The 25,004-nt window shown below is 56.7% G+C and overlaps 1 protein-coding gene across 3 annotated transcripts in view; it reads left to right on the top strand.

Moving 5' to 3' along the window:
• Positions 1-25,004, top strand: part of HDAC4 (histone deacetylase 4) — a 284,915-nt gene that overhangs the window by 84,855 nt on the left and 175,056 nt on the right. The gene's annotated exons all lie outside the window — the stretch shown is intronic.

Here is a 25,004-nt window from a genome sequence, read left to right on the forward strand (position 1 = left end):
CAGTGTTTACGGGGCCTGGCAAAGGGGGACATCGTCCTCTGTGCAAAACTCTGCCTTTGGCCCAGCTCCCCTTTTAAAACAGCCTTTAGAAGGAGCGGGAAGTTTAAAGGACTTGAACAGTTAATTCATCCTGAGTTTTTATGATGTTTTCCTGTATGTCACGTTATTCCATCTGAGCTTCACGGCGGCCCTGAGAGTTAAGCCGGCCCTGGTGCGTTAATCTGCTTTTTCAAATTATTAATAATGAAAGTGACACCAGGCCACCACCAAGTATCACTTCATGCTCACGGCCAGTTTACATGGCTTAGCTTGTGTGATCCTCACAGCAGGTACTGAAATTCCTGCGCCAGGTGCTGGGCTGGCGGGCTCCTGCCGGGCCGTGGAGACTGAGGCCTCCGGCCCCACCGTGTGCCTTTGCTGCACTGATCCCATCACGTGTGAGGCACGTGGCTGAGGCCAGCTGTCACCTATGGGGCGGCCGGGCTGGGGTGCAGGCCATCTGGTCGCAGCGGCGGGCTGTGCCCGCCTTGGGTGCTTCAGTGAGGGAGGGGCCGAGGTGGGAGCTGGGCGGGGAGGGCCCGCGAGGCCTCGGACTCAGAGGCGCACACGTCCTTAGTGGGTGCGCGCTGGGGGCTTGATGCTGGACTTTGGTGGTGACACCAGGGGAAGGGGGCCTTGGGTATCGGGGCGCTGGAGGCGCTTCCAGAGTTCCCGGCAGAAACTCTGGGGCCTGGGCCTGCCCTGGAGGCTGGGTGAGTGCAGGTCCCGCTTCTGTGACGGACACGCAGCTGCTGAAGCTTCTTTTGAAGAATGAAGAACGAGGCCTCTGGGGGCTCCAGTATGCAGTTTACAGATGAGCCATTTGCACCAGTAACTCGGATGGCGTTCGGGGCCGACTGGAAGCTTTCACTTGATGAGAAGATCGTGGAGGCAGTGACTCAACGGGTTGGTTTTCTCAACTGTGAGTTAAAAAAGCTGAAAACATTGTGATGACAAGCGATTTCAGGAGGTGAACAAAGCAGAACAGCTGGAGTGAGAAAATAAACAGAAGAGCAAAGGCGGGCTCACCGCTGCTTGTCCAGTTCCCGGTGTGCTTAGGAGAGGCTGGCCCGCACCCCAGGGCCCGCAGCCCAGGGCACCACAGCCCAGGACCCCTCAGCCCAGGGCCCCACACCCCAGGGCACCACAGCCCAGGGCCCCGCACCCCAGGGCACCACAGCCCAGGGCCCCTCAGCCCAGGGCCCCGCACCCCAGGGCACCACAGCCCAGAGCCCCGCACCCCAGGGCACCACAGCCCAGGGCCCGCACCCCAGGGCCCGCACCCCAGGGCCCCGCACCCCAGGGCCCGCACCCCAGGCCCCGCCAGAGTTGTTTGGCATTGATTGCAAAAGGATGGGAACTATTTCCCTTTCCGTGGAGGACAGGTCTCGATGAGAGGAAGTGAAACGTTAACCAGGCACTACAGAAAGACAAAAATAAATCATTAGAATAGATAAAAAGAAAGAAACAGTTCTTTCCAGTCGTCAAGCCCTGGTGGCTTCCTGGGAGCCCAGTCCTCAGCCCACCTCATGTCCGTCCTCGCTCCTGTCCCCAGGGCTGGGCCTCACACTGGGGGACAGGCATGGCCGGCGTCCCCCACATTGAGGAGGGTCCCCGCCCCCGCCGCTGCCCTGGCCTCCAGGTGCCCCATCAGGACCCCTCTGTCTCCGTGGCCATGACTCGGGCTCCTTCTCTCTCCCTGCTTGGGGTACCAGCCTTCTTGTCCTAAACACTCAGCGGGACCCTCTGGGGAAGCACTGATGGGCATGTTCACAGACACTGGGATCATCCCGTCCTGCCGGAGAGATGAGCCGCGGTCAGATGCTTCGTCCAGCAGCCTCACCTGCAGTCGCACAGTGGCGATGACTCCATCTTCCTCTCAACATTTTTCACGAGGAAACAAATGGATGAAGCGTCAGCAGGATCCAGACGCGCGGGCCGGCCGGTGTAGAGGGCCCAGGGTGGCGTCGCCCGCTGCTCTCCTGGAGACTCGTGGCTACTTTAAGAGCAGCCAGAGGACGGTCACATTTGGGCCAAACAGGCAGAAAGAACATCCCGCAGGAGTGAGAAACTCACAAACCGTAGGAACACACCCCTGAGCCGACGGTCGTTTCTGATAGAGGCTGGAAGGGGGGCTGACTTTTCAGAATGAGGGCACGGGGACAGGAGGGCTCCTTTCTCCAGAGGGTGCCTTCGGCTGGTGGGTAATGGTGGTAGGAGACAGGTCGCCTCCCACGAGGGCTGCTGGGTGTCTGCCTGAGGGGCTCAGGTGCAGGGGCTGGTTCTGCCCTGGGGCTGGGAAGAGACAGGAGCAGCCCTGGAGGGATGCTCCCAGGGCAGAGGGATGCCCAGCGCGAGGGCCCTTGCTTGTGGAGACTGGGCCCTGCAGTCCTGGGACAGCCCGGTGCAGATGGGCGGGATGAGGAAAGTGGGCTTTGTGCCTTTCCCATGCCTCATTTCTCCCACCATCAAGCAGGGTGCAGTCATGACAAGGGAGGAGGGGGAAAGGGCCGTCTGGAAAGCTCTGTAAGGACTGGAGAGAGATTGGGTATGGTGGCAGCTCCCAGAGCTTTGCTGGGCGCCAAAGGTGTGCTGGTCCCACTCTGTGTTTTCACGTCCCTTTGGCAGGAAAACTCAGTCGGATTAATCCACGTTTGCTGACACAGAGTCGAGTCCTCTGGGGAGGGTTTTTTCGTGCTCACCTGGAGGAAGAGGAAAGACACTGGTACAAAGACAGCTTTGTAAAGAAGAGCCCTCCTCGGGCCTCTGGTCAGGGACAACTGTGTGGTGGGGCGACCTCAGCTCCGCAGTGGAGGCCACGAGCCACGTGTGGCCGTCAAGCTCCTCTGATGGGGCCAGTACGACCGAGGAGCCAGTCTTGCATCTTATTTCATTGTAGTTGATTTCCATGTAAGTCGCCCCAGGTGGCTGGTGGCTCCCAGAGTCCAGCACTGAGGAGGCTCCAGGCTGAGGGCTTTGTGCAGCTATTTAAAGGCGCAAGGCTTACTCCTTCTGAATTTCCTCGTGGGGATAAAAAAAGAGGGTGCTTGTGTGGGAATGGGACGCTTTTGACAGGAGCAGCCCGGGCAGCGGTCACGGAATTTAGGCCCCTTCTCGAGGCTGTTTGGAAGGTGGGGCAGTGGAAGTCCTGTGCTGCCGAGAGGGCCACCCACCCTTCTGGGGCGGGGGTTCATCTGGCCTCAGTGGTGCAACAGAAATCACTGGTGGAACTGGGGAGAAGTTCACAGGACACAACTGCGGAAGCCCCGAGGTGGCATCACCCACTCTTCTGTCCCCTCCGCCCGGTTGGTCCCCTCCCCTCCCATCTGCTCCATCCTCAGCTGTGTCCCGTCACTGGTCTGGCTTGGCCGGTGCGTCCCTCTCGGGTTACAGCCAGGAGCATGCGGCTCGCGCAGGGTTGGGATGCTGGACATGCAGGCCGACAGGTGTCCAGATGGGCTTGTGCAGGCCAGGGTCTGGAAACTCACAAGGATCCGTCAGTGTAGACAGACCCACTCCATGATCCCACCCTGGGCCCCTCGGTCCCTCAGGGATTCATCTTCTGCTGCTGTGTGGACGTTTGGAAGTGACTTAGCCGGTAAGTAAACGCTGGTCATCAGCGTACTGAAACGTCAGTGCCGGTAAATATGTGCAGCCGTCCTTGCCTTGCACACGTGTGGCCAAGGGCACCCTCCAGCCCCGCTCGCCTCTTCTCGTTTCTGATCCCCAGAGCGTCTGCCTGGGATCAGACCACGCACGTGTTTTTCTTAAGCTGCTGAGATAACTTCTAGCCCCTTTTGTGCTCCTGTGGCGCCATTCGATGTCCCTGCCCGAAATAGCTGTGCTTGGTGGTAGCTGTTCTTTCTACCGTTGAAAGAAAAAAAAAAAAAGGATCATTGATGTGTTGGCATTGATGTTCTGGCGTGTGGAGACTTCTCGGTGGCAGGCTGCCACCTAATCCCAATTTTTAAATATTTGACAAAGAAGGGGATTTTCCTGACACAGTCTCTTTTTCTTTTTTTGAGTAAATCATGTTATTCGTCGTGTGACATGGTTAAGTCTGTGAGAGATTCTCAGCAATCACATGAAAATAATTCGAAGACGGACGTTCTACTTCATTAAGGGAAGTGTCGTATCCAGCCCCTGTGGGTGAAGCGTGATGACCTCGCCGCTGTCGGCTCCAGATACGTGAGCTGCGACTGCGAATTCAGGGCTTGGCCAAACGTGGCCGAGTGTCTGCGTTGCCCGTCCCTGTGCTGCTCGCTGGGATTTAGATAAGGCAGAGTTCAGAACAAGGACACGCTGTGCAGATAAACGAGGAGTCTCCTGTAAAGCGCTTGGCACACGGAGACTCGTCAGCTCGAGGGACGGTGGTGACAAAAGGGCTTCGGCTCTGGCGGGTCTGCAGGGTGTACACGCTTGAGCAGAAGAGGCCCCGGGTCTCCCCTGAGATGCGAGTGCTGTCGTGTCTATGGGTCCCGCCTGTGAGTCGGGCCCTGGAGGCCGCTGTCTCCTCCCTCGTGATGCCCGGGGGTCTGCAGCCGCAGCTCGTCCAGGGGACCCGCCAAACCAGTCACGAAGCCCGGATTGGGTCCCAGCCTGTCCGCTTCCGGAGTGCCCAGGCATTGTCCTGCCATGCCCCTGGCTTGCTGTCCTCCCAGCGTTTGGCGAGGAAGAGTATTTGGTTTGGTGTTTCTTGTTTATGCTTTAGTCTGCCGAGTCCTTTTAATCATATGAATATCTTATGTGAGTATATTGAATACATTCACCCATGATGGTTTCAGCGGACTTCAGATCCGGGATGCACAGGTCTCTCTTCCGTATTTTCCTGATCCCTGTCTTCTTACAGCATCTTCTTATGACGGCAGTGCTGTGGGGTAGACGCGTGCATAGTGGCAGTGGGCACGATGGTTGGCTTTGTGGTGGCTGTGAGATGGGCCCACGGCAGCGCCTGGGTTGGGAGAAGACCTTTGACCTTTCTGTGTTGAGAGTGAGCCGTCGCTCAGTGGGTCTCAGCTTTCTCCAGCGTTCTGGCAGGAGGAACACAGCCTCCCGAAGGTCTCCTTCTGTGTCTGTGGCGTCTGAGGTGGGGCAGCCTGAGCAGGCCTGGCCCAGCCTGTGTCCGGTGGGCTTGAGCAGGGAGGCACTGTCCCGAGCGAGGCCTGGAGCCACAGTGGCCGGTGTCTCCGAGGTGTAGCGGGATTTCTGTGGGGAGGGTCTGGGTGATGCTTGCGTGACCTGGCGCCGCAGAGGCTCGTCAGCCGGTGAGGAAGCGGCCCAGGCGAAGGTGCTGCCCTCTAGGTAGGGGAGCTGCAGGCACGGCGCAGGGACCGAGGCCTCGTGGTCGCGTGACTGACCAGCAGAGTCTGGGCCTCAACTCCGGAGCCTCTGTCTCAACGCTGGGCTGTCCCGTGTCGGAAACGACGACATCAGTGAACCAGACAGAGACAAAGGCCGAGAGCTTCACCTGCCGGTCAGCTCGTGACCCTGCCGCGCCCCAAGTCGCAGAAGGGGGTCCTCACCCCGAGCTCTGGTCCCCTGAGCCCCTGCGCTGAGCTCACATCATGAATGAGGTTGGTTTGTGGCTCCCCAGAGGCCAGGGGCGCCAGGCACAGCCCTCCGGGCAGGGTGGTGTTCTTCAGAGGCCCATTCTCTGAGCAGACCGCTGTGTCCACGGAGCTCTGGGTGCCCCAGTCCCCATTTCAGAGGCTGGGGAAAGTACCTGCTGCTCATGGGAAGTTTGAGGGGTCAGATGCCCCCCTGCTGCTCATCCTGGACCCTGGTTCCTGCAGAGCCAACAGTGCGGCTCGGTCAGGCCCCTGAGGCCGGGAGGGGACCCAGGCCCAGAGGGCATCCGATGCTCCCATCCTGGCTTCCAGGGGCCCCTCCCCATGTCCTTGACAGGGACCCGGGTGAGGGCACAGCTCAGCCTTTATGCTAAGTAGCATAAAGCTAATTCCTCTTTTAAAATATAAAAATAAACACAAGTGAGAATTTTGTTCTTTTTTTTTGCCTGTACCCCAGGGAACATCTTTTGGAATGTTCCTTCGAGATCACTGTTTTGTTTCTTTGACAAGAATGATCAAATATTGAATGTCAGGGGAAATTAGAGCATATAGTTCCAAGAAATTGTCTGATTTAGGCCTGGTGAGCGAGTTTAACCATTCATCCAGTGTTTTCCTGATGTATCTGCTACCGAAGGCCCCTCCGTTCAGGTACAGAACCCTGATTCCTGTGCTCCACCCTCAACCCACCCTGGCCCCATGAAGCTCAGCTACAGAGTCTGGTGTGTGACAAACACCCATTTCACTGTCCCCAGGTGGATCGGGAAGTCCTGCCCAGGTTTCTTTTTTAATGACTGATGTTCAAGAAAAAGAGCCAGAGATGATCAGAAAAATGCTGAGTCCTAAAGAAACAGTGAGGGTTCTTGTCAATGCCAGCCAGTGCTGTGACCCTGATCCCAGGAAGCAAGTGGTGACCCTTAGAAGCTGAGTGTCAGCACTCAGCCGGCTATCTGCGTTTAACATACAGAGACAGTAACCAGTGAAACCAGGAGAAACCAGTTGGCAGTGGCCAGCGGGCAGTGGTGCTCTGGGATGGGGGCTGAGCGTGCCTGCCTTGCGTGGCTGTGAGGCAGGGACCCTGCACCGGGGCTGAGGAGGAAGGCTCCTCCGTGGGACAGTGAGACCTCCGTGCCTGAGGCACACCTGTGGCCGAGCGTGCCGTGTGTGCCTGTGTGTGCGTGTGACACGTGTCTGCGGACATGCTTCCTTTCCGTCTGTGCCAACGGAGTGCCCGGGGCAGGTGCTGGCGTCCCCACGCCTAGGCTCCCGCAAGGCTGCTGTCCTTCCCCCCCCCGGGCACCTGGGGCAGCCCCCTGCCTCTTTGGGCCTCAGCGGTGTCATCTGTAGAATGGGGCACGAGGGTGCTCATGTCCTTGGGTCTCTCTCGTGTGAGATCAGGGTCCGTGCTTGTGAGCTCCAGTCCCTGTCTCTGACTTGAGAGCAAGGTTGGAGCCAGGGGCCCCATGAGAAGCCACTGTAAGTGAAGTGCGGGTTTGCGGCCGAGCAGGGAAGTGTCTTAGAAAGAGAATGTAGGTCACTGGGTTCCCGGTTCCTGTACGGCTCCCTACCTGGTTTGGAAGGAAGGTGGCCTTAGGAATACAGGTGTCTGTTCATGCAGGAAAATCGTCCGTACTGACTTGTTGTTGCTGTTGGTTTGGGCGAGGACATTTTATTTAAGAAATAAAATGAAACTCAACAGGAACAGTAAACTAAACACAAGACAGAAAAGCTTTAGGCAAGTACAAGCGTGAAAGGAGGCAGCAATTTATAAAATAATCATGACCAGTGCATTCATCTGTGAAAAAACAACGATGCTTTGTTCTCTTCTAATCGTAAAGGTGGGAACTGTTTATCTTAGGAAATTTGTAAGAGGGTAAAAGTATTTGCAGATGGGGAGGAAGGTCCCTCACCGTCCTCTCCTGACCCGGTCCCCGCTGGTCAGTGCTGCGAACACGTGGGCACGGCTTCTCCCGTCCCTTCTCTTGCGTCCTCCTTGTGTGCTGGCGGTCCTGCAGGCCGGCTTCTCGATGACTGTAGAGTTCTGCTAGCTTGCACCTTACGCTCACACGTTGCTGTGATGATGTCTCCGTACGGCACGGGCACGCTTTGAGAACGGTCGGGGGTGCGAGTTGTGCTGTTGGGTGTCATCCCGGAGCCGGCCTGACGCTTTCTCCGCTGTTGGATGTGGAGAGTCTTGGAGGTTGATTGTGGAATAAGAACTGGAGCAGAGCTTTTCTGGCCCCCTGCCCTGGTGCCCGGTGTCACCAGGACTGAGCAGTGATGCCCACGGTGTCCCTGAGGAAGACACGCAGGAGCTGAGGCCGGAGCAGAGCCACCTCTGAGGCTGTTGCCCACCTGTCCTCTCCTGCCCCTGCTCCCAGGCAGGCTCAGCCCTGGCCACTCCCTGGCCTCTCCCTTCCGTGTCCAGCCCCCTGCGCCTGGCCCGATCCTCGCCCGTGGTGGGCTTTGGGGCGCCCATGGACACAGCTCTATGTCCCTAATTGTTCTCCACCATTGTTCTCACCACCCCCCTCTCCGTCCCTCCGCCCCGAGGAAAGACAGTCCCACCCACCAGAACCTGGCCTGATCAGACCCTTCCCTTTATCTCCACTCTTGACATTTCATCAGTTTCCCAAATGTAGCTGTCCTTCTCCTAAAAATCTGTTTCCTCCCTCTGCCTTTTCTGTGCCATGGCTACCACCGCCTCTCAACCAGGAGGCACAGAGTTTCTGGATTTCCCACCATCCCCTCCCACGGCTGCCGGAGAACCCTTCCGAAATGCAGAGCTGATGGGCAGGTTGCCGTCACCCCTGGAAGCAGGGACAGGGCCCCCGTGACTGGCCTGCCCCCAGCCTCGGCCTCGCTCACCTCCCGTCGGGCGGTCCCCGTGTGTTTAGTGGTCCTCGTCTGAGTCGGAGGGGGGCGACAGAGCACATAAATGTGACCCCAAACCCCTGCATTTGAGAAGAGTCTGCTCTGCGTGTGGCGGAACGTGGAGGGTGGGGTAGGGGAAGGGGACCCGTTGAGTGGCCCAGCTCTTTCCAGAAACAACTTCTAGTAAACTTGCATTCCTTTTTCTTGCTGTGCCTGGAAGACTTAGTGTTTTCCTGTTACCTTTAGCTGCCGGGGCCCTAGCAGGTGCTTAGCAAGTGCTTGTAATTCAATGTTTTCCCACTGAGGTCTTCTGGGGAAGGATGGAGCCAGTGTCCTTGCCTTCAAGGTGTTCACGACGATTTCCACTCAGACGCGTTAGGACACACGCCCGAACCCTGTGTCTGGGCGTCTCAGTGCAGGTTGGGGGCCCGAGGGAAGGGCGGCTGGGCGGGGGGCCGCTTCAGGAGGAGGGATGGGGCCAGCCCTTCACGGAGGGCCCTGGTGGCCTCCTGCGCCTCCGCAGCTTCGTCTTGACCCTCTCCCTCTACGTGGTCCTTCCGTACCTCGGCCGTCATCAGGTCCTGCCCTGCCTGGGCTAGTCTTACCCGCTTTGAGTGCAGAGGTAGGGCCGCACTGCTTGAGCGGCCAAGGCCCCTGTGTCTGAGGTCCCACCCGGCCCCGCTTTTCTGTGTGCCCGCCAGTTGGGGACCCTACCTGCGCCTCCCCCATGGTTGATGGGAGCTGCCCCCAGGGGTTCGCATCCACCTGGAGAGGGCAGGGCAGCACTTATCAAATGGGGTTTTCTGGAACCCAGGGTCTTACAGGATGTTTACACTTGATCACCTGAAAATCTTGCCGGGAAGGCAGGCCCTGGAGTCTAAAACCCAGCAGAGCTCCATCTGAAAGAGCCTATGCCAGTCTGTTATTTCAGGGAGCCTGTAGCCCAGGGAGCCCCTGGCCCTCTCCAGGGACACTGTCTGGGAAGAGTGGGTCTGAGGGTGGACTGAGAAGAAGGAAGCATGAAGAAAGAAGCCACTTCCGAGGCTGACTGGTGCTGGCCCCAGGACCAGCATTTCCTGGGAAGCACGGGACCCCGGGACAGCAGGGAGCTGCCACTGGCCAGGTGGGCAGCCCGTTCTCTTTCTAGACGGATGTGCAGCTCCTTTTTATGAAAAAAAAAAGGTAAAACTGTGTGTAGTGGGCCTCCTGTTTGTGGTTTGGGTGGTAACTAAGGTTGGAAAGTTCACTTCCTGCCGAGGGTCCTGAGTGGGCTCTGCTTTCAGTGCTGATGGGCTGGCTTTTGAAGGGGGCTGCCCACCCCAAATCCCTGGGAATCATGGCCCCTGGCTCCCGGGAGCTTGCCTCCGTCCTTCCCCTATTCCCAATAAAGAAAGAAAAAAACAGAACCGGTATCTTCCCTGCCTACCCCCGCGACTCACTGCTACCAGTGAGTGGAAGAGCAGGGTGGTCCTGAATTACACAGTATTTGACCGACCCGTTATTTTACTGAACAGGTGGGATCCTGTTATTTGCTCCTCCGGAGCTAAAGATAAGCATCTGAAATAAGGGGGCGGGGAGCTGTTCCCCTCAGACCCTGCCGGCCCCGGGCCGCTCTGCTTCAGTGCGGGGGGTGCCTGGTCCAGGCGGCCCATCAGATGCTTTGGTTTAGTGCCCCTCCGCGCTGCCCCCGGCTGGTGGTGTTTACCCTCCACCACCCTCCTCGTCCCAGGTGCTCTGACAGCCTCGCGTCACGGCTCAAACAAACAACAAGCGCCGAAAGGGTTTGTGTTCTCACCACGCAAGAGCAGCCGGAGCGCTTGGTTTACTGCGTGGCCGGCAGGGCCCTCTGGGCCTCGCCGTGCCTGTGCTGAGGCCCTGCAGGAAAGGCCCTGCGGTGCTCTGGGACCCACCCAGTGCCCGCGTCCAGGGCCCTGCCCGCCTGCCCCACCGCAGTGGGAGCCCGGCCCCTCCTGCCCTCCAGGGACCCTTTGGGGTGCTGCAGACCGAGGACTGAGCAGTGCCAGTAGGAGCTCTTCTCATGCAGACGCAGCCAGCCCGAGTCAGGTCCTCTTCTAGAAGGTGCTGGCGGGTGTTGGAAATCTTCCTTACGACATTTAAGACGTGTGGACTTGGAAGAACAAAGCGAAAAGCACCCACATAGATGTCTCCAGGGCTGCCTCCCCACCTGCCAACCAGTGCTGTGAAGTAGACATTAACCTAAATTAGGAAGATAATTGTTCCCGTGTTAATTGCAGGTTGTCCTTCGGAGCTGTTTTCACTTGCAAGGTCTCAGCGGCGGCAGGCTGGCTTCGGCCCGCCCGCACCTTACTGCACGCTGGCACCCGGGCCCACGGTTCCGGAAAGCAGCGGTTGAATTCCGTCGTTTCCCGAGCCCTGCTCTCGCGACAGGGACGCATCTGGTGACGCATCCCGAAGTCCCCGCCGTTGGCTGCGTGTCCCCCCAGACCCCTCGCCCCGGCAAGCCCCGCCTCCGCCCCCTCCCCCTCCCAGGGGCTACGAGGCCCGCTCTCAGCACAGGCGACATAAACAAACACCCAGCTATTTTCAGCAGGCCCGGTTGGTGTCACAGCTGTTGGGGCCTGGCCCGCGCCCCGCCCCGCAGTTGGCCCCAGCCGGCTCGGGCCAGCTCTGGCAGGCGGCGATGACCTACAGCCTTCTTGAAATAGGCTTCTCAATAAGAACTGTGTCCAGCAGGGCCTTGGGATGATTCTGTTGGGCTTTTTCTTTGTTCGGAACATGGCTTTCCGCGTGGAAGTGCTATTAGAACATGGGGCTGGCCCTGTCCTGTGTGACACCACCAGGTGTAAGCGGGACTTCTGAGTTGCTTCTTTCCTGTTTCCATCAGTCGTGACTGGATAAAACCCTTGAAGTAAAAACCTCGACCCCAGTCCTCCCTGAACAATGAATAATTGCTGAATGAATGATGTGGTTCCTCCTCCCGCCCCTCCCGTCCCCAGTGGCTGTGCAGAAACAGCCTGGTGACTGATGTCGTCGTGTGCGTGCGTGCGTGTGTGTGTGTGTGTGTGTGTGTTGGCGGGCGCCGCCCTCCATTGCTGCAGCCTGCCCTGCCTGCCTGGCCTTCTGTGCGCCCTGGAGATCAGTCGTCCAGGTCCTTTGTCCTGGTCCCTCCAGTCACTTTCTGGGTGACATCGAAGGCTCCGGCTCGTCCCTTTACCACCCGCTGCCCTTCGCCCGGTGAAACGGGCTGCTCGTGGGTCCTATGTGTGCCACGTCCGTGGCGCTGGGTGTCCCCATAGTCTGACCTTGTTATAGTTGAGAAGTTGACTCAGAAGGCAGGGAAGTGAGGACGAGGCAGGTCTGATAATTTGGAAAATGTTAGCTCTCATTTGGAAAAGAAATGATGAATTGAATTTAGTAAAAGTCGTTGATACGTTTGAGATTTTAAAGGAAGAGACCGTGTCGATGCGCGTAAACTTGTGTTTTTAACTCTTGATAGCTTTTTCTGCTTGGGGTGCTCTGCTGAGAAAACAACACGCCTTCTCTGTAGCTGGCAGAGCCCTGCTCACTTTACTTAAAGCTACAGTGCTGAATAAAGATGGCTGCTTTCTAAAAACCACAAGTGGTGAACCCGGAGAGGAGGGGTTTGGGAATAATCTGAAGGATGGTTACACAGCAGGCGTTAGTGTGGATTTGAGCACCCCCGCTGGGAGCAGGGAACGGAGTGTATGAAGGGGGCGTTCTCAGAGGCCGGGCAGAGCCGGCTCAGGGTTGGCAGTCCCGGGCCCCCCTTGCGGGCTGGGTGACCTTGGGACGTCATTCCAGGTCCTCATGGGCTCCTGTGTCCAGTGGGCGAAGGCAGATGACCGTTCTGCCTCTTTCTTCTGGTGACTGTATTTATTTTCCTTGTCTGCCCGTGCTGGCTGAGGATCCCAGTTCAGCCTCAAACGGGAGCAGAAACGCTGGTCTTCCTTCTGTTGTCCTTGACATTTAAAGGGAAGGCTTCTGACATTTCCCAATTTGAGTGACGGTTGCCATAGGTTTTTGTAGATTTCCCTTTTCAGGATGGATGACTGTGTTTCGGGAGCTGAGTGCTTTCACTGAACCTACTGTGATGATCGCATGGCTCCCCCTTTAATTTTTCAATGTGTTGAATTACACCTACAGATTTTTGACTGTCAAGCGTCCCTCGACTTCTTGCAATACGTCCACCTTGATTTTGGTAAATACTGTTGTTTTCTTACCTGGCTGCGTTAGGCTTAGTAGTACTTCAGGAGTTTTTTCTGTGTTCTTGAGTTGTATTGGCCTGTAATTTTCCATTTTTAATGTCAGATACTTTTTCATTCTCTGGAAGAGTTTGTATAAGACTAGAATGAGTTATTCCTTGAAAGTTTAGAATAATTTATCTCAGAGTACTTGGGGCTCATGTTTTCTTGGTCGGTTGATCTTTACCTGCTGGTTGTAATGTCTTTAATAGTTACTAGTAGTCTGAGTGCCTCATTCTTAGAGTGTTAATTCATTTTTTAGCAATTTGTCCATTTCATCGAAATTTTCATGTTTATAGCCACGGAGGTTTTCAGTGATATTTTCTTATCTTTTTGAATCTCTGCAGGATTTGTAGTTATGTACCCTTTTTCATTTCAAACATTATATATCCTTCTTTTTGATTTATCTTTGTTAAATTTTTAAGAACCAACTTTTGACACTTGACTTGTGTAGCTGTTAGTAATAGGTTTTACCATTTCTGCTCTCGTCCTCTTCCTCCTTGCTCTGGGTATTGTCTGTGTTCTTTATCTAACTTCTGCCATTGAGTATGCAGCTCACTAATTCTCAGCCTTCCTCCCATGATAAGTCACACGTGTCCTTGAAATACAGCGTGACGTGCAGCCAACAGGTTTTGACACTTAGTATTTTTATTTACATTCTGGTTTTTGAAAGTCACAGTGATCGTGTATCCATCCTTGGTATGCCGACAGGACCAGGCACTCGCCTCCGTGGTCTCCCTGCTAAACACACAGCCCCGGTCCGATCAGGAGCACATCAGACAGTCCCAACAGAGGGACATTCCACAAGCCACCTGACCCGTACTCCTCCACTGCCAAGGTCATCAAAAATAAGGAACGTGCTAGGAACCATCACAGCCCAGAGGAGGCTGAGGGGAGGTGATGACTGAATGTCATGCGGGGTCCTGCGTGGGGTTCTGGGACGGCAAGAGAGCACTAGGGGACAGCCAAGGAAACCTGAACGAAGCATGGACTTCGCTTAATGATAACGTATCCCTGCGGTTCATTAGTCGTTACTAACGCTGCATCCGGGGAACCCAGGATGCTCAGGCCACGTCCACGGAGAGTGCCCCCAGCTGTGCCCCCAGGGGGGTTCCTCGTCTGCCATTCCCCGTCAGCTCCCTGACGTCACCTTCAGGGTCCCCAACCCCCTGACTACAGCAGCCCACTCCTGGGGACTCCTTTCTGGTCCCCCTCCATTGGTCTTCCCACGACAAGGAGGGGAGAGTGGACACCGAGAGGTGTTGGTATAGTTGGACAGTTTACACGAGCTTTGGTGTGCAGTCGCGGCCATACCGCGGCAGGAGCGTCCCCGTGGAGCCCCCGTCCCCAGCCCAGGCGTTCAGGCTGTGAGTCCAGGAGACGCCTCTCGTCTTTCTCTTTCCCCGACCCCGAGGTGCACTCGGTGCCCCCTTCCTGGGGCTCCTCCCCCAGACTCTGCAGGCTCACCTCCTCCTCCGTCCCTTTCTCTCCGGGTGGGGGGATGGCCAGGTGCTGCCCCCGCCGTCTCTCGAGAGCCAGCTGCCCAGCACGGCCCTCGTGAAACTGAAATCACGGTACCTTGCAGCCAAGCGCACTGAGACACACAAACAGAGGTCCCTGGAGCTGAAGACCATGCTTCCCAGTTACTGGGTGCGTTGCTTTCCGACCTGCCCTCGGGTCCTCTGTGTGTATGGCAGACGCCCAGGTGTGGTCAAGCCCCTTCTCACATGGCCTCGGTGACTTCCCAGGCCTCGCCCTGGTGAGGGCTGTCACTCCAGCCTGCCTGCCCCGCTCCAGACACCAGGCTCCCTGCTGCTGGGGAACCCAGCACTCCCGGCCTCGGGGCCTTCTGCCCGGCTGCCTGGAACCCCTTCCCTCCTGACTTCAGGGACACCTGAGGACTCACCTGCATTCAGGTTTTAGCTTGAATCTCAGCTCCTAGAGACGCCTCCCTGGCCGCACCCCTATCTGCTCCCCTGTAGCCCACTTCCCAGGGGCTGTCTGCCCCCTGTGATCATCTCGACTCATTCGTTTACCATCAGGTTCCGGAGCGTGGGCTCCGGGCTGCGAGTGTCCCATGCCCTCAGCTGCCGCCACTGGGCCTGTGTGCACGTGGACCACTCCCTTGGGTGAAAGCGTACCTTTTTAAAACATCACACACACACACACACACACACACACACGGACAAAACTTGGAGGACTCGGGTAGTCACTGGTAACAGTGGGCACCTTGGGGGATGCCTCTGGGGTCACGCCTCTCCTCTTACGTTACGTGAGGCCGCCTTGTCGGGCCCTTGTAGGTGGTGCCTGTGTCAGCTGTCACGTGCTCTCACCTCTCAGAGGGACCAGCGGGCTTGGCTTAGTGACGCTCGCCCAGGCCGCTGCCCGGAAGCGGTTCTGTGCCCTTCCACATCCTGGGGACGTGGGACAAAGGCGTTTAGGGTCCGAGGCCAGCTTTCTTAGGCTGAGCGTCTCAGGAGGGCGTGGCATGCTGGCCTCTGGCCTTTGTCCCAGCCTCAGGGGTTATTGGCATGATCACAAAGGAGAGGATGTAAAGTAAAAATTTCCAGGGCTTCCCTGGTGGCGCAGTGGTTGAGAGTCCACCTGTTGATGCGGGGGACACGGGTTCAAGCCCTGGTCCGGGAAGATCCCACATGCTGCGGAGCGGCTGGGCCCGTGAGCCATGGCCGCTGAGCCTGCGCGTCCGGAGCCTGTGCTCCACAACGGGAGAGGCCACAACAGTGAGAGGCCCGAGTACTGCAAAAAAACAAAAACAAAAACATAAAAACAAAAGAAAAATTTCCAGATGCCTTTTTTTTTTTTGGACCAACACGTTTTCCAGGGTTGACAAAGCAGAGCCGGCTGTGTCTCAGGTGTGTAAGAACTTTCGTCACGGTGTGGCCAGTTCCTTAGCTGACAAGCTGGGAATCCCAGAGTTCTTGGAGATCAGGGTGCTTTGGGGAGACGGTCCCAGGGTCCTCTCCCCTTTGGGTGCATGTAACAGTGAACCACTCCTGAGTGGGGACCGCCCACTCTCCACGGACCATCGTTAGTGGTTCTGAAACGTGGGGAGGGAAACTCAGAAGCGCTGTACTCACAGCTTTTGGTTTCTTTGAAAACATTTGTAAACAGCCCTCCACAAAGTGTGGAGCAACGCCGGAGAGGGCCTGGCCCCCTCCCCCAGAGTGAATACCGCTGGTCAGTTACGCACCCCGGCTCTGAGAGCGGAGACACACCTTCATTTCGGGGTCTTCCCATTTCTCCCCTGCAGCCCGGCTGCCTGGCCGATTTCAGGTCCTACGTGTCACCTGCTCGCAGGAAGCCTTTGTCAGGCGCATGGGGGCTGCACTGGAGATTTGCTGCTTTTGCTGCTGCCGCTGCTGTTTCTTTTTCAAGCTCACTCCTCCCTGTGCTGGCCACGCCCCACCCTCTGGTTGGGCCATCTCCCTCTGTGCTCCATCTGGGGTAGGGGACTGCGGTTTCTGCTGGAACAGTGAGCAGGACTGGCTTTGGAGTCAGCAAGACCAGGTCTGAATCCCAGCTTAGCTCTTGGGAGTATTACTTAGTTTCTCTGAGCCTCGACTTTCCTCATCTGTAAGATGGGTGTAATAAGACCCACCTCGGACGTTCATTATGAGGCTTAGGGGACTGAGCATAAGCTTGTAGCTTGGTGCCGTGTAGACAGTCTGTTCACCGAATCATTAATAGTTCACTTTTTCAGTCACTGGGTATTTTCACCACCTCTGTAGGCACAGATCTCAGGCTTGGGCCTCGAAGGGGCAAGTCTCATGGGGGACTGCACATCATGACTTTGTTTTTGCAAGTAAAGGCTGTTTTTGAATGTGACAAGGTTCTGAGATCAGAGTCCTGTAATCTGGAGGAGAGCCCCAGTGCAGGTGGGCCGCTACTGTCGTGAAGGCACCTCTGGGCCTCTTTCCCTGCCTTGGGGTGTGTGGCCTCACACCTGCTCTGCCCTTCTTGTCGGGTTTCGGCAGTTGCTCCTGAATCATGGCCTTTTCTGTTTAAAATCATGGCCATTCTGTTAAAATGCTGCCTAAGTTTTGAGGAAGGGTCTAGAACCTTCTTAGAAGGTAAGTTGAAGCAAGCCTGGCGAGTTACTTTGGTACGTGTTTTGAGATATGTCTCTGTACTTAAGCATTTTTCTTTTTCTTTGCAAATTAGACTGTCAAGTGTTTTTTAAATGCTTCTGGTCGCAGAGACAGCTCTTCTTGGGGACCCCCCCGCCTCCTTCCCGGCCAGGAGCTCACGCAGAGTTAACTGAGCCGTGCCCTTCCTGGCCCCTGGGCCTGACCCTCTCTTGCTGATCTGTTTTTTCTTTCTTTCCCATCTGTTGTGGAGGGTTTGAAGACATAACGGTCTGCAGCCGGTGGTGAGCGCACACTGATTTCTCAGAAACCCCACAGCCTCCAGGTGGCCTCGGCCAGCGGGGAGCTGGGTGTGGAGGTGGGCCTGTTGGGAGAAGAGTTGTCTTATTTATTCTGCATCCTCCAGACGGGAGAGCCTGAGTGCTCGCGTTACTTCAGGCCGTCCTGGCCTGATGGCATCGCTATGGGAAAACAGCGGGGCCTTCTGTCCGAGGACCCAGCGCTGGTGGGAGCAGTGGGCCAGGGTGCTCAGGCCGGGCTGGCTGCGTGCCCCTGGGGGTCTCTTAAGGTGCCCGGACAGGCCCGGTGGGCATGCAGAAACGCCCCCAGAAACAGAGGTCCCTGCTTTGGAGCGTTTCATAAAATTTCATAAAGGATGTTAAGAAATTTGCCTTTGGACGTGTGATGGGGCCCGAGGTGGGTCACAGTTGTGCTGGAGATGTCAACGTTTCAGAGACCTTAAATGTGCTCTTTTCCACTCGGCCCGCCCCCCCGCCGAGGGTGTGGCCCCTGTGCCCACTTGGGTCGGACTGGAGGACCCCCCCTCCTCTGCCTACCTCCCCTCCCCGCATTGGTCCCACCCCTGTGTCTGTGGGAAGGCCGAAGGGGACAGGAAACAGGAAGGAAGTTGCTGTGCCCGTTCTCTGGGGGAGCTCGAACAGCCGAGATGCTGGAGGTGGGCTGTCAGCGGCTGGAGCTTGGTTGTCCGCTAACCACGCAGAGGAAGTTCTGTGTGGCTTCTTCTGTTTCTCCTCCAGCAGTTGTGCAGCCCCTGCTGTGCCTGGCGAGGGGCAGCATGGCGACACCAAGGTGGCGGCACCCGGGCCCTGCTTTCACGGCGCCCCGAACAGCGAAGGGAAGGATGGCCGAGAATGCCGTCAGTGCAGAGTCCCGTGCGTCTGCAGGGGCAGACGGGGGCCCCGGGGCCGGGGGTCGCTGTCTACGGGCCGCAGAAAAGCAGGAGGGCACCGCAGAGCTGACTCCTGAACGTGTCCCCAAGTACCAGCGGGGCGTGTGTGCAGGGGTTCTGGTCAGGGTTGGGCTGTCCTGTGAGCTGGTGGAAGAAGTTGCGAGAGTGGAGACGGCCCTCAGGCCTGACGGTGCACTGATGGTTTTAGGCCCCAGGCCCACTCTGCCCTTCCCAGGCTTTGTTCCTCAGTTCCCTTCTGCGGCAGGACCGTGTCCCTGGAGCGGCCTCACTTCCAGCTGGAGGGCCTTCTCTCTCCATCAGTCATGAATCAGTTTGGGGGAGGCGCCCATGGCCTTGTGGGGGCCACCAGGGCCTCTGAGATGGCAGCGCCCGTCGGACGTGCAGAACCCTCGGGCTGCCTTTCCCTCCTGGTCCTGCTGCACTAGAGACCTGGGGTCCAGGTGAGCACAGCTGTGATCGGACAGCCCTGCCCCAGAGACGGAGGGGAGAGGACGCAGGAAGCAGGGCAGACCCGGGCAGTACAGCTGACTTGGTTTCCTTGCTAATAGACATTTTTCACGCCTTCTCCTTCTCTTCCGGCCCCCCTCAGTGCTGCGGGTCAGGCCTCCCCGTCTACATGGGACTGGCGCAGCCTCTGCCCCCTAGTCTGCCGTCTCTGGTGTTCTCTGAGTTGCCACCACCGTGACCTTCCCAGCATCGGGTTGGGTGGCTTCCTGTGTCGGGCCCGTCCCTGGTTCTCCCCACCTGCGGAGGAGGGCATCCAGGGTCCCTCATGACTGTGTGTGGCCCTCCAGCCCCGTCTGCCACCCTGCCACCCTGCGGGGCCCCCATCCCTGCTCTCTGAGCCTCTCGCACGTGCTGCTCCGTGTGCCCGGAAGGAGCTTGCCCACCTGTCACCTGGTAGGTTCCTGCTCATTCGTCAAGCCTCCTCTCCTCTGGGACGTTTCCCAAGCAAGGCAGGCAGCAGCGGCTGCATCTTCCCTGCCCCTTACGTGGCCCCTCAGGGTAGCCCTTGGCATCTCGGGGGGGATTTCTGGGGCCCCCAGCTCTTCACCTCACTGAGCTTCTGGAAGACAGGGTCCTGGCTTTCCATGCTGCCTCGTCGCCCTCCCAGGTGTGTGTGGCACCCATGGCGCTGGGAAGTGGGACCAGGGGCTGCAGGTACCGGGGAGCCTGGGGCTGGAGCTGGCGTAGAAGGGCACCAGTGCCCTGCACAGGGACATGCGTGCGCAGCCGGGCAGGCCCCGGGCCTGGTGGTCGCTGTCCCCCCTGCCCTGCTGTCCGCTGCGGGGCAGAGGCTGGCGATGCTTCCTCTGTGCTCCGCGCAGCCGCCCTGTCACACTCTCAGAAGCCGAATGCACGCGTCCACGTGGAAGTTCAAACCGGCAGCACCTCCTGGACCGGGACGCTTCTCGGTGACTCAGCAGGTTCCTGTGCCTGCCCCCTCTGTGTGCGCCCTGGGCTCGGACAGTTATGAATCACCCGCTTGCCTCCTGATTTGCGTCAATCAAACCACATGTGAAGGAAGCAGCAGCGAGCGAGGCTTTGCTGGCAGCTGGGCATCCAGCGCGGGGACACTGGCCAGGGACAGCCTCAGGGGCCCCCCCCCCCCCCCCCCCCCCCTGGGGCCCCCCCCCCCCCCCCCCCCCGGCCCTGTGGTCACTGCCCCTGCCCCCCCACCCGGCCCCTTCCCCGCAGCGGTGATCGGGCTGCCTCTGCTCTTTGCTGGTTTCCTCCTGGTGATCCTGCGGCCGCGGGAGAGGGTCACGGTTCCGGGAATGTTGACAGTTCCAGGGAGAGCCGCGGCCTCTTCTTTGTCACAGAATGATTTTAGAACGCAACTCTTTGAAAAGATTCCTCGTAAGGAAGGCTTAATTAAAAAGAGCTGTCCTATGTATAACTGGACCGCTTTGCTGCATACCTGAAACTAACATGCCATAGTAAATCAACTAGACTCCAACATCAAATAAAAATTAAAAAAAAGGGGCTGTGACTGCTCCCCCGCCTTGATGCACCTGGTGGAGGGACTCTTCTAGAACGGGGAGGGGCAGGGCCCCATGGCCTTGGGAGTCCGTGGGACAGCAGGGGGCTTTGGTCTGCACCTCGGGGACTCAGAACCTTGCAGAGCAGCCCCTGGGTGGAGGTCTGCCCTCGTGGAGTCGCCCAGCAGCTGGGTGTCCTGTGCCCACAAGGAAGCCCTGCGCCCAGGGCCCGCTGGGGTGAGGCCCGTGGCATCGCCGGTTTCCTGGCTTGGCTCGGTGAGTTTTGTTTGAAGTAGGCACGTGAGGTTCTCATTTTTACCGTAAAGGTTACTGTTATTATTCTTGTAGTTTAAACTGTAGCTGACGTCCTCGTTCCTGGCTACTCCCAGCTTGAGTCGCATCTTGGGAGCACATGCCCTGCCCTGCTTCCCAGCATGGCATCGCCCAGCGAATCCTGCCTCTCTGCCCTTAGAGGGAGTTGGGGCCCCCGCGCACGCGGAGCTGACCCTGGGTTCTGCCCCCTTTGGCAGCGGCCGGAAATGTGCTCAGGTGTGACGGCTCCAGGGAAGGAGAGGAACACGGCAGTGCTCCCGGGAGCGGTGTCTTCTGAAGCTTCTCTCTGGACCGGCTTAGAGGGGGTGACCTTCCCATACCCGGAGCTCAGGTTCGCATCTGCAGGAACCTGCCAACAGCCCATCAGCAATGGCCAGGAAGCAGAGCAGAGGAGCACCTGAGTCCAAATCCAGCCCTTCCATCCAGCATCTTTCTGTTTGTTTATCGTGTAAAGTTTCCAACATTTACAAAAGTAAAAGAAAACAGACGCATGAATGGCCAGGTGGCCACCCCACGTCTCCACGACCACCGCCAGGCCAGTCTTGCTCGTGTGTGGCCTGTCTCCCTCCCCCGGCTGTCATTCGTATGTCTTAAAAGATTAGGACCCTTTATGCCATGTGACCCTTATACCATTTTCTCAGCTGAAACCCTGATGCTTTAATGCTGTCAGATAGTCACTGTTTAAAATCCCTGATTGTCTCAGAAGATTGTTTTCCTGGTGGTTGTTCAGGTAAGTGTTAACTGAGGTCCACTTGTGGTCTCTCTCCCTCCCTCTTTTTCCTTGAAGTTGATTCGTTGAAGAAACTGGCTGATTGTCCTGTTGAGTGTCCCCAGGTGGGACGTCACTGCTTGTACCCTGTGGTGCCCACAGCGTGTCCCTGTCCCTGTTTCTGGCAGCCCAGGGGTCCAGTCTGGAAGCCGGAACAGGCAGGAGGGGTGGGTGCCCCGGGGGACCTGGGAGGAGCCGGAAGCTCCTGGGGCCCCGGCTCGTGCTGCGCTGGCTGCAGGGCTCTGCGGGGGCCTGGGCTCCGCCAGCCTCTCCATCCAGCGCCGGGCAGGCCTCCTGGTGCGGGGAGACCGAGGCCGGAGCCGCAGTTGGGGTCCTGGGCCTCCGGGTGAACTGTGATAAAAGGGAAGTGCTCCTGGGGCGGAAGGACAAAGGACGGGGCTTTTTGCCTCGTGACTAACAAGGACAGGGAGGGGGAGACATTGACTTACTTACTGATGTAACATTGACTTACTGATGTAACTCGAACTCTGTTGAGCTGAGTTCACGTAGTTTTCAGCGTGTCCGCGGGGCTGTGCAGCCGTCAGCACAGCCGTGTTAGGTCCTGCTGCCCGTTAGCAGTGTCTCCCTATTCCTCCCGACCCCTCGCCAGCCCTGGGCAACCATCAGTCTACTTTCTGTCTCTACACATGTGTCTATGCTGGGCATTTCATCTAACTGGACTGATACAGCGTGCGGTCTTTCTGTGTCTGACTTACTAGCGTGTTTCAGGTCGGTCCCCCACGCTGTAGCCTTTCCGGTGCTCCAGGTGTGGATAGACCACATTTTGCTAGTTTGATCACCTGTTCATGGGCATTTGTTTGTACATTTTGGCTGTTACGAATAATTGTCGTGAACGTTCTTGGACAGGCTTTTGCATGGATATATGTTATCCTTTGTCATGGAAATAGCCTAGGAGTGGAATTGCTGGATCAGGTGATAACTCTATGTTTAACTGTTCGGGGCACTGCAGACTGTTTCCCCCCACTTTCCATTCCCCTCAGCCGGGTGAGGGCTTCGATTGCCTGACACCCCGACCAACTCCGGTTGTTGTCTGACTTTCTGACTCTAGTCATCCCACTGGATGTGAGGTGGTATCTCATTGTAGTTTTGACGTGAGTTTCTCTGGTGACTAATGACGTTGAGTATTTTTTCATGGACTTATTGGCCATTTCTATATCCTCCTTGGAGAAATGTCTATTCCAATTCTTGGCCAGTTTTTTAAATTTATTTATTTATTTTATTTTAATTTTTTTTTTTAGCGGTACGCGGGCCTCTCACTGTTGTGGCCTCTCCGTTGCGGAGCACAGGCTCCGGACGCGCAGGCTCAGCGGCCATGGCTCACGGGCCCAGCCGCTCCACGGCACGTGGGATCTTCTCGGACAGGGGCACGAACCCGCGTCCCCTGCATCGGCAGGCGGACTCTCAACCACTGCGCCACCAGGGAAGCCCCTTTGCCAGTTTTTTTAATTGGGCTTTTTATTGTTGAGAGGTGAGGGTTTTGTATATATTCTAGATATATCTATCTAGCATATATAAACTCCTTTATCAGATAAATGATTTGCAAATATTCTGTCCCCTTCTGTGGGCTGTTTTTTCATTTTCTGGATGCACAAGCTTTGAAGCACAAGGTTTTAATTTCAGTGAGGTCCAGTTTATTTTCTCTTTGTGTTTTTGGTGTCATATCAAAGCTGTTTATTATAGTCGAATGGGATAGACAGTGATGGTGTGGAAGCCCCCTCTCAGGGCTCCTGACTTTCTGCTTGTGTCACATGTAAATGCTGAAAGGCTTCTCCGGCTGTTATGAGAGATGCTTTTTTCATTGCCTTGCTGGGTTCTGCTGCGTTCTAACCATGATTCTCCTTCCCACAGTTGTTTTTAATTGAATGTCCACGGGAAGATGGCCAAGTAAATTGGAGTTTCACAGAGAGAACCGAGGTTCTTTGCTGATTTTTTTCGACCGTGGTTTTTCATCGTTCCTGCGCGCAGTTGGTTGGAATTTGGCTTCAGTTGTGAATTTTCATTGAGATCAGCATTGCTGGTCTTGCTGAATATCCCAGCATTAGAGAGGTTCCTTCTCTGCCCACACAAAAATTCCAAAGCGTTCTGAAGGCCCTGTGTTCTGTACAGATGGCTACTTCCCCCGGTTGGAAGTTTAATTGTGGGGCACAGAGCCGTCGGAGCTCCACGTGGGGAGACGGGCATCCTGAGAGGTGAGGCTGGGAGTAGGGGCTCTGACCTGCCTGGGGGGTGCACACCTGGCCCCCAGTCACTCATTGTCACCAGCCTCGGCCACCCACCCAGGCTTCGTGTCCGTAAAACAGGGGTGATGGCAGCCTCTGCCCGAAGTCAGGGGGACTCGCTGTCGGGGATGGAAGCTGCTGGCCTTGTGAACAGTCACCCCAAAAAGGGGGCGTTTTCTGAACTGCTTTTCAATCCTGTTGGGTATTCCGGGCCACTCGGAAAGTGACAATGTTTGACACTTAGCAGCTTGTGAAATGTGGGTAACTTCCGAACCGGCTGCTTCTTCTCTGACCATCTGAAAACAGAACATACTAAACATCAGCTTTTTACTAGGTTAAACTCTGGATCTTTCATTTCCTTCAGACACAGTTTGATGAGAAAGTAAAGAGCTATGTGTCTTCGTCGGGTAAACCCAATCCTTTGATTCGCAAGACTTTTTTTGAGCGACGTAACTGATTAGGGTCTGCTTAGTGTTAATCCAAACGTTCTCTGTGTGTCGCAGTGAGGAAGGGTCCCTTTGCATTCTCCTTGCCAAAAGCTAGCCTACCAGTACGTAACTTACTCTACACCTAGCTTTTCCAAGGTCTGTGTATGTATTGGTCTGAACTCTAAGCCGCTTAAATGTGCCTGGACAGCTCACAGGCAGTGTTCACGTCCACGATAATCTGTCAGCTGGCTGGCTAACTTCTTCGTATTAGGTGACTGTTTTAGTGATTTAAAATATACAGGTGGTTCTCTATTTGCATGCATAATACATTATGAAAATTTTGAGTATAAGTGGAACTTACTTGTTTGGGACAGGGAGCTTGGTTCAATTCCCAGGAGTATTATCAAGTCCCTACTTAAGGTGTAAATGTTTAGTTTCTTAGCCCCCAACAGCTTAGTACTTAATCTCGATTCTCGTTTTCAACGATTCTCCTTCTTTTCTGTATCTCTGTGCTCAGCTGTTTCGCTGCAGTATTTTCTGCGTTTTTGCGCATCGTCAGCTCACCCTTCCCTTTCCAGTGGGGCACACGGAGGACAACTGCCCAGTCCCGTTGAGGCTACTACTGATGGTCCCTTTGACTCGCCGAGAATTCCCTCCCTGTCCCCACTGTGCTGTCGTCAGCATCCGTGCATTTCCGCTTTGATTCTCCATTTGTTTTCACACTTACTGATGTGGGACAGGCAGCAAAGTGTTGGCGTGGGTGCCCTGGTGAGGCTGCGTCCCAGCCGATGGTGCCACCTCTGGGACCAGGTTCCTCGTTGGCTGCCCTGGGGGTGTCCGGGCTCCTGGAAGGCAGTGTGACTGTGGCCTCCAGGAACGAGTTCTTTTCTTGAAGTCACCTGTTTGCGTTTTGTGTCAGGGCCTCCTTTAAGGGGAGAGGGCAGGTCTGGGGGGCATGTGTCCAGGAAGCCTCGGCCAGTCCTGCTGGGCCACGCGGGAAGCGGCAGGAAGGGGCTGAGCCCGTGGCCGCCGGCTCCTCCTCGCACATGGCGTGGGGACAGCGTGCTGTCGCGATGACCGCGTGCTTGTCCGCAGGTGTCCCCGCTTAGAGTCGTCTTCCTGCGTTGCCCATCCACAGTCCAGTGGCCCGTCTTCTGAGCACGTGGTGGGTTGGTAGGGCTGGAGGGCATCACAGCGGCCGAGCCGCGGGAGAGA

Source organism: Aethalodelphis obliquidens, unplaced genomic scaffold (genome assembly GCF_003676395.1).
Source record: "Aethalodelphis obliquidens isolate GAN/ISIS:26980383/991018 unplaced genomic scaffold, ASM367639v1 scaffold2, whole genome shotgun sequence".
Taxonomy (NCBI): Eukaryota; Metazoa; Chordata; class Mammalia; order Artiodactyla; family Delphinidae; genus Aethalodelphis; species Aethalodelphis obliquidens.